Genomic DNA, 12,619 nt, shown 5'->3' with positions numbered 1-12,619 from the left:
TAGGGATGCAGATCATAACTGTTTATCATGCACCATTAAAAATTTTTATTGTCATGCTCCACGGTGTAAAGCATGTGCTCCACAAAGATGCAGAAAGTAGACAGGCAGGAAAGCCTCTTTGGCTGGCATTTCACTATCTTGAAAGGCTTTGAATGGAACATTGGGAGAGAGCCTTTGTTATTAAATTTTTATATTACAATATATAGGGCTAGGTTCTGATTTGCTGTAACGAACTCTATGTGAATGAAGCTGTCATGGATTGTTAGGAGGATTGTTGTGGGCTTGCATGAAGGGAGCAGATATGCTGGACCCAGTACTCTATAGAGTATAATTCTGCATAAGACAGATCTTGGCCTTTATTTGGAGGGAGTTCAGGATAGAAGTATCACTTTATGTCATAAGGCAGTTCTCTGACTTACTCCCAGAAAGTAGTATTGGAGTAAAAGTTACTCAGTGTATGTGAATTAGTTTTCCTGGAAGAAAAAAGCTCACAACTCTTTTTGTCATTATTGAATATTATTTTCATTAACAAAAATTTCCAGCAGCAGGGGTTATATAAAACAAAATCTTTTTGCTCAAACATTAGTAATATATTTATTGATGAGACTAGGAATTTCTGCACAACATTTTCACGATACATTGGTTCTAGTCCCAGCATAAGTCCCGTGTCTTGTCTGGGATGATTAGTAGTACACATCTAATATACATAAACTTTAGTGGGGGTGGGTGCATATCCTTTATAACTTCAGTAAAGCATTAAAGTATGCTTTTAACCCAAAGAGCCATTCGTTAGATTAATATATTTGCAAATTTTTAAATTTAGAAAACTTTTTTTAAAAAACCATTTATCCATCTAATCCATCCATTTTGTGTGTGTGTGTGTGTGTATCCATGTATCAGTATTTCATATGTCAAGTGTTTTGGATGCTTGTTCATAACTTAACTTTTATTCATTTTTTTCAATTTTGGAAAAATACAGAAGGATGTAATGTTAAATTAACAACAACAAAACTGGACCCTTCATGTTGAGAGAATTGCTACCCATTAGTACTATGGGATTCTATTATAAATCAATCTCACTTTTAAAAAGCTCCTGTGATCTGTCTTTAGCCACCTTGTAATCAGCTGGTGATGTGGCTCAGTGTAGAGTGCTTACCTACATGTTTGAGGCCCTACGTCCCATCGTCAGCACTTGGGGGGAGAGATTCACATGGCTACTTCCACAAAATTACAAATTACTGTAGGTCACATACCATTGGAGTTAAAAGAATAAGGGTCCACTTGTCTAAAATGAGTATCAATTGAATCCCCATTTTAAAGCAGTATCAGAACCCTACAAAAGCTAAGCGTGATCAAATGTTCTTTTTTCCTTGCCTCTAATAAAATGCAGATATTTGCTTTAATATTAAACTAGCATATATTTGTTATGGTACTTACAAATGATCACATTTCCAGTTCCAAACTTGCCTGTATTTTTTTGTGTTGCTCAGAATATTTGACAGTTGTATTTCTGTTAATGTATCATTTCTGAATTCACAAACAGCTGCTTGCTTATGCTGAGTCAATTTAGAAGTTGATTTACCAATTTAGTCTCAATTGCAGTATATTTAAAATGGGGGAAACAAGTAGATGATGACTTGGAGATGTTTTGAGGTTCATATTAACCGCTCACTTGAATGTCAATTTCAGATATTTCCCCTACTAATGCAACCAAAATTATGCATATAGGACCAATGTAGATGTAGAGGAAAGGTATTCTGAATGCTTTGAAATCCTAGTTGGTGGTTTAGCAGTGTGAGGTAATGCCTGACGAGTGGGAATTTTTAAAGGGTGAACACTTGTTCTGTTTATTTGAAGTATATTTTATAGGCTCTTTGAGTTTGTGAGCAGGATAAAAACCCATCATTCCTTAGTTCTTCATTGTGGAGCCGTTACATTTCTGTAAAATGCATCTTTAAGGATAATGGTAGACTGTCATAAGTCAATAAGGTGTGGTATTTCCACAGAAAGAATATGGAACTTTGCTGAGCATTTTATTTGGGGGGGGTGTCACTTTTTGTGTCATGTCAAACTATAAAGCATAAATAGCCATTGTGGACACTAAGCATCATACGCTTATTTGAGTGGAACACAAAAGGAATGGGCACTAGCCTTACTATATGGAATGAGTTCAGTAAACAATACAACTTAATTTTATACATTGTCTAAGACGACTCTTTTTTTTTTTTTTTGGTACCGGGGATTGAACCCCAGAGGCACTCAACCACTGAACCACATTCCCAGCCCTTTTTATTTTATATTTTGAGACAGGGTCTTGATAAGTTACCTAAGACCTCACTAAGTCGCTGAGGCTGGCTTTGAACTTTTGATCCTCCTGCTTCAGCCTCCTGAGTCACTGGGATTATAGACATGCACCACCACACCCAGTTGACTCCATTTTTAAAGTACATTCACTGAGTGTAATTATTTAATTCAATGCTTTTTAGCATAAAGAAAGCTTTTTTTTTCTCCTTTTACAAACAAGGATTTTTTTTTCCAGCTTTATTATTTAACTATTATGCACTTAACACCAGATACCAACCTGTAAATACTATTGGGTCCTTGCAGGCCTTATCAGGGAGTTGAAATTTCTTATACTTTGCTAGGTTATTTATAAACAAAACAAAATACCATGTAAGCATTTTAAAGCGGTTGCAGACACTTTGTTAAAAATACAACTATTGGATAATGAAAACTGAAACATTTAGTTTTACCTAATTCTTGCACTGAATATAAATGGTGATATAAAGTTAAATGTGCATTTTAAAGATATTTATTTCCCATTTATTGCTTACAGTAGAAAAAGAACTATGCTAATGTTAAGAGAATTGACCAGCAAGATTTATTTTAAATTGAAGAGGGGTAAGAAAGTAGAAGTACCTTACTGCTGGGTGTATTGCATTTATTTAGGGCTACTGAATAAGTCAGTAGTAATTTTTGATCTTGCTGAAAAGTCCTCTTTAGTTAAAGCACATTAAGAAGAGTCTCTGCCTAATTGCTTTGTAAAATGAAGCAATGTTATTTTTTATCCTATATTGTAATTTAAAGGTTTTTCCTACAAAATGAGTTTATATTGTTGCCTCAACTATCATGTATGTAAACAGAGGTTTTTAAAGGTGGGAGGGAGTCTGGATTGTGTGTGTGCGCGTGTGCACATGCACATGTATGCTGTTTGCCCATTGACTTATTTCAAGGGTGTTTATTCTAAAAATTCATTTTGCCTACAGTAAATGTACAACTTGGCATTTGTACAATTTAATTGCTTAAATTCCAAAATTTCAGATGTTTTGCCCATGCTACAAGTATGCTTATTCTGCTATTGTAATGTGCACGTACAGAGGATACCTCTGAGGTTGGCATGTTAGAGTTGCGGTCATTTGTTTTGAGGGTTAGAGGAAGGTTTTTTGTTTTTGTTTTTTGTTTTTAATTCAGGTACAAATAAGATCAGTATCGGAAGTTGACAGCAGGTAGGAAAGACTTTGAAAAGTGATGGTTAGATGAAAGCAAAAGATATGGGTGGGTATTGGTCATAGAGTTGAGTTTTAACACAGGAATTTTCTTTTAACTTGCATGTTCTATGGTTAACTATCAAGGGTATAACAAGTTATTCCAGCTTTCCCCATATTAAGTACATTGGTTTTAAGAAGTCTTCATGACCACAAGGCATTTCCCCTTCATTTGTGTACAAAGAAGGGTAGACAGTGCAATCCATATAGTGACTTCTAACTTATTTAGCTTTTACAGAATCCCCACTGGCGCACTGAATCTCTCCTTGTACTGTATATCTTGCCAAGTGTGAAACCATAATATGTAGTTTATGAAAAATGGAAGGCCACAGATCATTTTGCATGAATAAGTCCATTAGGATGAATGAAACTGACATTCCTTTTTTTTTTTTTTTTTAGCCATTCTTGGTAAATGAAAATTATAATGGCAAATTGATTCACCATTTACTAGCTTTGTGCAATATTATAAAGGTAGAAGCAAAACACTAGCACATTGTGCTTGGCTTTTAAGGATGGCTTTATCATTACATTATATGGACAGTGTGCACAGTGTATTGTAAATGCCATCTCTTGCAGATTTACAATACTTCAATACGCTCAGTTAACATTCTGAAGTATTAAAAGTACAAAGAAAATACTAAGCAAGCATTTATAGCAATACTATGAAATCTCCAATAATTGTTTTGAACATTGCCTTTTCCTTTTTAGTGCAACTTTTCTGCATTGTAATTATTGTATTGCTTTATACTTCATGTTTTTTACACTCATGACTTCAGAGTTAAGTACTTGTACACCAAGTATTGCAATCACCTTTCTCTTATTGTACATGCAGTGTAACAACATACAGTTTTGGTGCTTAACAATATTCCTTTTTTTCTTTAATAAAGGATATTTATTTGAATTAACCTGATTTTGTTTGTTTAAAATAGTGTTGATGGTAGGTATTGTCATTTTAAATAGGAGGAGCACAGCAGCTTTTGCATAGCTTTCATACCATGCTATGACGTATAGAACAAGATCCAGGGACTCTCCTCCCCTGGACTTCTGCCTCTTCCTAGGTGCTGTTTATGAAGTATAACAGTGCAGCTTTGTTTTAATTACATGAAGTTTGGAAATGCCGATTTCCAACATCAAAGTGTCTTTAAATGAGCATCTAAATTGGGGTTGATTATTAGCTAATTAACCTGTCCAGTTTCTCTCAGGACGGTTTAATTCTAGGAACAATTAAAAGGTTTGTTATCCCCAAAAACAAAAGATGTGGTGTGTCATCAGTTGTTTTGTGTTGTCAGACTGATGAGAGACTGGGATGCTATCAGCCTTATGTTATTTCAAGATATTTTAAATCTTAAGTTTTCAAATTTGCAGATGTCCTGCAGTACGTAGATGCATATATAAAGTAGAAAAAAAATTAACACCATCAAGTGTATCACCTGTACAGGAGATCCCCTCTTCCAGCAGGAGCAAGAGTGAGCCATGTGGGCATGTGCTGTTGTAATTTTACTCGAAATCACAGCGTGGAGAAGCCATCCTATGGTTAGAGCATTTAAGTTGCCAACAGCTCTCCCTGAGTTTTATAGGCCAAAATGATTTTTCATGCTTAAAGAAAGACCCAAACCTCTGGGACCTAATTTCACCAAGTGATCACTTGGTGAAAGAGGTTGTTATCCCTGGAACTTCTGACACCTGTCATAAAATGCAACCATGAATTGACTGCCGCCTCCCTTGCTGGGAGGGTTTCCGAGGCCAGTAATGACTCATTCCTAAGCATCAGCATCACAATCACACTGGTCCTCTCCCGCCTCAATCATGCTTCCACTAAGTTGGCAGCATGCAGTTAGCTGTGGCACTCATGGATGGTTGGGACAGAAGAGCACCTTCCTAAATATTTCTGGGCTTTCCTCTGTTGCCATATTCTTCCTCCATTCTTACTCTTTCCCTTGGCTCTTACTAACATTTGTGTCATAACTCCTCCCAATTTAACTTTCTTCTGGCCTGTATCTCTTCTCGGCACTTCAGGTCTCTGCATTCAGCTGTCTAATGACTTCATTTGGACGCCTTAACGTTTCTCAGAACATGGTCAAAAATGGTTCCCTTGACCACACTGTCGTCAAAGCCTAAACCCAGAGCTTCCCTTTTACCAGTAACAGTTTATCTATTTTCACTATTGAGAACCTAGAAGCTATCCTTCACCCCTTTCCCAGCCTAACTACCTCCAGTCCTCCAAGGCCCATCAGACCTGCTGATTTACATCTGCCATCCATCACACTTCTCTCTCCCCTAAAACTCTGGTTCAAACAACCCTACCTTTTATCTCTCAATTGTCCTTCTGCAGTAGCCTCCACCAGATCTTTCCACTATCACTTTTCTCTTGTACATCTCCACCCACAAAATAGTGAGATGGTGTCTTTGCCCTGCATAAAACCTCCAGTCTCCTTTTATGGACTAGAAGGCTGGATGTGACTTGACCCTTGCTGTCAGCCCCTTGCTGTTAACTTCCTTAGCTCTGAGCATGTGTAATCTCAGGACCTATGCACAAACTCTGCCTTCTTCCTGGCTTTGTTTTTTAGTATGACCAGCTTAGGGGCTCTCCAAAATTCATGAGTTCAAGTAGTAAGCTCTCGTACCTGAGAATATATCCTTATTTGGAGTCTTGATAAAGATGAGCAAGTTAAAGTGATTTCATTAGGGAGTGCACTAATCCAATATGACTAGTGTCTTTGTGTCCAAACTTCATTTTTTAACAGACATGTGGAGGGTAGACAACATGAGAGATGTAAAGAGAAGGCTCTCTACAAGCCCTGTTAAAGAGTTCCTAGTACATGAGTGTTAGCATCATTATCCTCCTGAAGATACAATGCCAAGATTATCCACAAAGACACTACAAAGGTTAGAACAATTTAGAGGCAAAAACATCTGAGACCAGAAATAATGCTCCTGGACAAGTCTGAAAAAGTATATATAATGTTTTAGTATATATTTCATCTAATATGAGAATTCATACGAGTCATTCATGTTTCACAGAATAAATGCTATTCAGTAGGAGACTCTACATTAATAACAAAACCCCTTACCTTCATATTCACTATCAGAGGGTTGTATGTAACCAAAAAATGCAGAATTTCTACTTTATAACTTGACTGAAATGCAATTCTGAGAAGCAACCTCTTCTGGAGAGTCACACTGCGGCTGTGGTTCAGTGAGAGGACGTGTGTATAGTCCTAGGTTCAGTGCCCAGTACTGGAAAAAGAAAATTCCCAAAATATGAACGTCAGTGAACATCAAATATGGTGGACTGAAAATGCTTCATTCGGTACTTCTTCCTAAATCCCTAGCAAGTGTGTGAAAGATGCACAAGGGGAAAAGACAACAGCTTCTTGAAGGCAGCCGACCTGAGTGCAGGGGACTGAGCAGCAACGCAACCTGAGGGCCTGGAGCTTGGAGGCGCCATGCTATTTAAAGGTGGGGTGAGGTGCTAGGCTGAGCGGAGGGAGGGAGGTGGAAAGTTTGAAACTGGAGCAGTTGGATTATACCCCACTCCCACCCCCTCCTTTCCCTCTGCCAGACATTAGAGGCTCATTCTCTGGATAAAACAAGCCAGAGAAGATCTGGACTCGAGTGCTAGGGGCAAAAAGAAAGTAAAGGTAATGCTGGCGGATTAAATTAACATCTACCTTCAGAGCCACAAGACCCTTGGTTACCTTCTCCCCGGTTCTGGGAGGGTCCTCAGCCAGGTGTACGTAAATTCCAGAGGGGTCTGAATATCTCTCCATGGAGAAAGTAAATGCCCCCTGAGAAAAGACCTCCTGTGTTGACATCTTGGGGGAGGAGGGGAGGTGGAAAGTGATTGATAGGCACAGTATCAGCCAGCTCCAGAATGTTACTGCCGAACCTGAACAGGCTACTTGGAGTCACTGTCAGAAAGTCCCTGCACAATGGACAGACCAAAACAAGCACCCCGAAGAAAGCAACTTGTAGAAAACATACAACTCAGGGACTGGGAGAAAAATTACTTTTTATCAGAAAATACTGCATCTTTGAAACAAGAATATGTTACAATAAAAAGGAATATTCTGAGGACAAGGAATGACACCAACTAAAACTGGGATAGCTGAAATTACAAAATCAACACAAGGTTTCAAAGATGATGAGGTATCTTTTTTTTTTTTAGTTTTAGGGCTAAATAGCCATAGGGCAATGATAAAAGGGATGATTAGAGGATTAATTTAACTGATTCACATTAATGCCCGAAAGAAATGGAGGAGAGGAAATTGCTTAAGAAGCTCACAGTTCTGTAGGCAACTGTTGTAGTTGGGCTCCTTTTGTGTGTCCTAGATTGTTATCTGAGGACATTCCAGCAAGATGAGGACTCAAACTCCCAGACACCTCCCAGAAGAGCTGTCCCTCGCTCCCTGGAACCAAATGTCACTGGTCATATAGGCACGAGTGATTTTGTCGTGGGGCAGAATCCAGAAGGAGGTCTGGGGAATGAATGGAACGTCAGGAAGTTGAAATAACGTGAACAATGCTCTTTCAGAATCTTACAGTTAAGGAAAAAAAAAAAATAACATTAGCTATAGGGATTAGGAAGAATGCGTTTTAAGGCAAGAGGCACAGGGCAAGTTTGTGTGATTAAAAAAACGGTTGGGATGAGGCTTGGTGGTAGAATCCCCAGCATGGCGGTGGGGTGGGCAAATAAAAAGTAAAAGTAACTTGAAATAGCAATCAAAAAAATAAACAACTACATTTATAATTTTTGAAGAATGGAAAAGAACATTACCTAATTCAGATGCCAAAATGCCTTAGACTTCAATGATTGAAGGAATTAGAGGAGGTGCAAAAATAAGACTCCCATAGTTATATAATGTACATGAAATAGCCATATATCTATTCTGGTCATTAAAAGATTTTCTAGGAAAGGTTAGTTCTCATTTAAGGTCAGGCATTTTATTATCCACTTGCTTGATAAGTGATGTAGTGATTCAACAGGATTCACTACACACCTACAGTACACCATGGTGGACATGTATGTATCTACAGTAAGGGGTGACAGAGATGGCTGGCTTGCAACTAAGAAGGCCAGGTCTCTGTCTTAATGGTACTCCGTAAAGTGGGATGCGCTGGACATCTACATCAGACTCACGCACAGTCCCACCCCCATCCCACATCTGAAATACAAAAGGGGCCTCAGGAGAACACAAAAAGGGGGCACACAGCCTACAAGAGGCACTGCTGGAAGGGTGTGCAGCCTCACCCTGCAGTCACCTCCCAGAAGAGCTGTCCCTCGCTCCCTGGAGAACCTAGGAGTCCACTCAGGGTATCAGGAAACACTAGTGCCGCTTATCCTGAGTGGCTTATTTTAGCAACCTGGAATCTTCCTCCTGAAGGTCCTGTCCTGGTCATTCTGCTAAGGTGGCAACTGATTTCCTAGGAAACCTGCGAGAAGAGTCACCATCTTACCAGCACAGAGGGTGGAAAGGGCCGCGAACACTGCTCTCACACGACTGTCATTCTGTCTTCCAAACCAGTCCCAGCACTGGCACTATGCTTGCTCACTGCCCAGATGTCACTGGGGCAGACCACAGTGACCTGTATGGGGAAAGTCCTGCCAGGCTCTACAGTATCAGGTGCAAGCGGGGGAGGTTAGGGTGCTGCCAAAATCTGGGCTTGCCAGGCTGTGGCTTAAAAATCAGAGCCACATTGAACTGAATGTTAGTTCAGTTTTCAGAAAGGCCTAATTTACTCCCTGGCAGTGGTTGATTCACTGCAAGAATGTGATTCAACTTCAATCAAGAAAGTGCTCTGATGAATGTGCTCCCTGGGTAAAATGTCTGCTCTTTCAATAGCCATCAAGAAAAAAATTATATGCAAAAAATAAAAGGAACAGTAATGACCAAGAAGCATTTCACAGTCACAGAGAATGTTCCTAACAAGAAGTAATCTATTTTTACAAATGCAAATGAGAATGGAAATTTAACATGGTCATTTCCACCATGCAACAGGCTTTTATAATTGCTGCCAAGTTCTACTATGATCATAAATGCCTCTCATTCATTCACTTGCCTGCCAAGGTTTGACCCTTAGGCTTCTCAAAGTAGTTCAGAACTGGGAATTTTCTGCCTCTCATCTAGAACCCAGCCTTTTTTTTTTTTTTTTTTTTTTTTTTTTTTTTTTTTTTTAATATAGCTTTAGCTAAAGATCTTGAAGAAACTGAGAACACAGGAGATGAAGACACCTGCCATCAGTTACACGGTGTGCTAAAGACCTTGGTAAGTCAGGTGTGTGAAGAATGCCAGCAAAAACAAGCGTGTGGAGTTCTTTATGGAAGCAGATGCCAAGAAATGTTCATTGCGCTAGTCATGGGCTGTCAACATTGGAAATACTCGTCACTTAAATAGGGTGACACATCTTCTCTACCTACAATCTAGGGAAAAAACAGTTTTGAGCATAAGCTTCTCACAAAAGCTCTGGAGCCCCTGAGATTTAATAGACGTAAAGAGACCTCACTTCTTCCTAGGGCCAGGACTATCACTCAAAGGGCTTGGCCCTTAAGAATTGGAGCAGCCCTGTGCTTTAAGGGGACACTTAACACTTTATGGAATGCAAAATTGCTAGTAATGGACTTGACTTGAGTTCATTTAAATGGAATCCAGTAGAAATATTTGTTCCCTCTTCATTCTCATTCGCAATAAAAATGGAATAAAATCACTGATCACATTTTTTAAAAATTCAAAACAAAAATTCAAAATCCAAACCCTAAAACCTCTAATTAAAAATCACATTTAATTAGGATAGAAATTCTAATTAAAACAGCTATTCATATTTGCTCTCCGTGTGGATACCAACATGATTCTTGAAGTGATATTTGTAAGATCATTCTTAGCAATAACAGCAAATCTTATTTTACTGATTGACTAATTTGTACTGGGGCACTCCACCACTTAGCTACATCCCCACCCCTTTTTAATTTTTACTTGAGACAGGGTCTCGCTAAGTTGCTGAGGCTGACCTCGAACTTGGATCCTCCTGCCTCAGCCTGAGTAGCTGGGATTACAGGTGTGCGCCACCATGCTCAGTAGCAAATCTTTTTTTAAATGAGATACCACTTGATGCATGACATTTTAAGCACTGCAATCAGGTATATCAGAAAATAAACATTTTGAGGAAAAAAATGTCAACTGAAAGAACTTGACCGTAACCTTAACAATAAATAAAATGACGTGCATACCTCTAAGAAAAAAACATCGAGAAGAAAATTCATGATATGAAAAAAAAAAAGAGTTTTTTTCCTGATAGAACTCTTTATTTTAACAAAGTGAGAACAACTGGAATAGAATGCAAAAATTCTTTGAACCAAAAAATGAAGGAGAAAAAAATAACAACTTACTGAGAAACCAGAAGCCCCATGGTCCTTGCACCTGCACCTCAACATCAGGCTGAATTTCAAAGGCACTTTTGTGGTTTCCATGCTGCTCCACATGGCATAGTTTTGAGGAACCTATACATATTCTGGCCCCCCAAACATGGTCAGCTCCCAGTGTGCAACAAGAACTCTCCGTGCTCAGACAAGGTGCACCAGAATATTCATGTTGAAATCTAAGTTGAAGGGGGTTCTTTATTGGAGACAGCGTATGAAGAAAGGCTAAGAAGCTTCTCTAAATGGAACAAGGTGGTGTTACCTTTTGTCACACTGACTTCCGTCTCTGCCGCAGTCTCTGGCTGGGCACAAATCACGAGCCACTCACAGCTTTGTAGATTCAAACAGCAATTCTTTATTCCCGATCTCACACTGGCCATCTACGAACATGTTCTGGGGAAATCCATGTTCTCTGCCCAAATCCACACTCCACTGGGCTTCTGTCTCCCAAAATATACTGTCTGACCCTAAGAACTCAAGAGGAACTCAGGCAGCAGGATACGCCCTATTCTAAAGGGGGAACACCCTAATCTTGTATTACGCTAAACCAGGAACACCCTAAACACGGATCCGCCCTGGTCCTTGAGCAAGGTCACCTTTCAGGAGTCCTTCCACTAGACAGCATGGGAGTATGCTGGCAAGGAAATTGTCATACCTACTTGGCTGATGGTTCCCAGCATCTCCCCCCTTCTGATTAATTAAACAACAAGTAATGTGGTTTAAGGACCGTGCCTGGTAGGTTGTCCAGTTCAGCATATGGTTCTTACCCGTCATTGGAAAACTGACCTTTAGGCGTCAGCCTCCTGTCTTAGGTTGATACCACTGCAACTGGATCATACCCGTCACTGACTACCGGTCCAGCATACAGCCATACTTGTGGATAGGTCTATGCACCAGTAGGGGGGTGAGGTTCTTTGCCTCACCTCTGTTGGCCCCCAAATTTGGCCTTGGTGCCAGTGGGGGAGTGAGGTTAATGTGGCTTAAGGACCGTGCCTGGTAGGTTGTCCAGTTTGGACAACCTACCAGGCACGGTCCTTAAGGCACGGTCCTTAAGCCACATTACTTGTTGTTTAATTAATCAGAAGGGGGGAGATGCTGGGAGCCATCAGCCAAGTAGGTATGACAATTTCCTTGCCAGCATACTCCCATGCTGTCTAGTGGAAGGACTCCTGAAAGGTGACCTTGCTCAAGGACCAGGGCGGATCCGTGTTTAGGGTGTTCCTGGTTTAGCATAATACGAGATTAGGGTGTTCCCCCTTTAGAATAGGGCGTATCCTGCTGCCTGAGTTCCTCTTGAGTTCTTAGGGTCAGACAGTATATTTTGGGAGACAGAAGCCCAGTGGAGTGTGGATTTGGGCAGAGAACGTGGATTTCCCCAGAACGTGTTCGTAGATGGCCAGTGTGAGTTCGAGAATAAAGAATTGCTGTTTGAATCTACAAGCTGTGTGGAGGCTCGTGATTTGTGCCCAGCCAGAGACTGCGACACCTCTCTGTATTTGCTCTCCACACCAATGACCCTGAGTGGGTCTCTTTTCTAGAGGATGGGGAAATAGAAGCCTGGGCACCAATACTGTCAGTATTGCTGCCAGAATTTTAGCATCCAGAACCCCAGGACCTGGTTTTCCGAAAACCTGTCCCCAAGGCTCTATTCAGGCTGGGT

The sequence above is a fragment of the Callospermophilus lateralis genome, chromosome 5, assembly GCF_048772815.1.
Source record: "Callospermophilus lateralis isolate mCalLat2 chromosome 5, mCalLat2.hap1, whole genome shotgun sequence".
Classification (NCBI taxonomy): Eukaryota; Metazoa; Chordata; class Mammalia; order Rodentia; family Sciuridae; genus Callospermophilus; species Callospermophilus lateralis.
The sequence above is the reverse complement of the archived record's forward strand: the minus strand, read 5'-3'. Positions refer to the sequence as shown.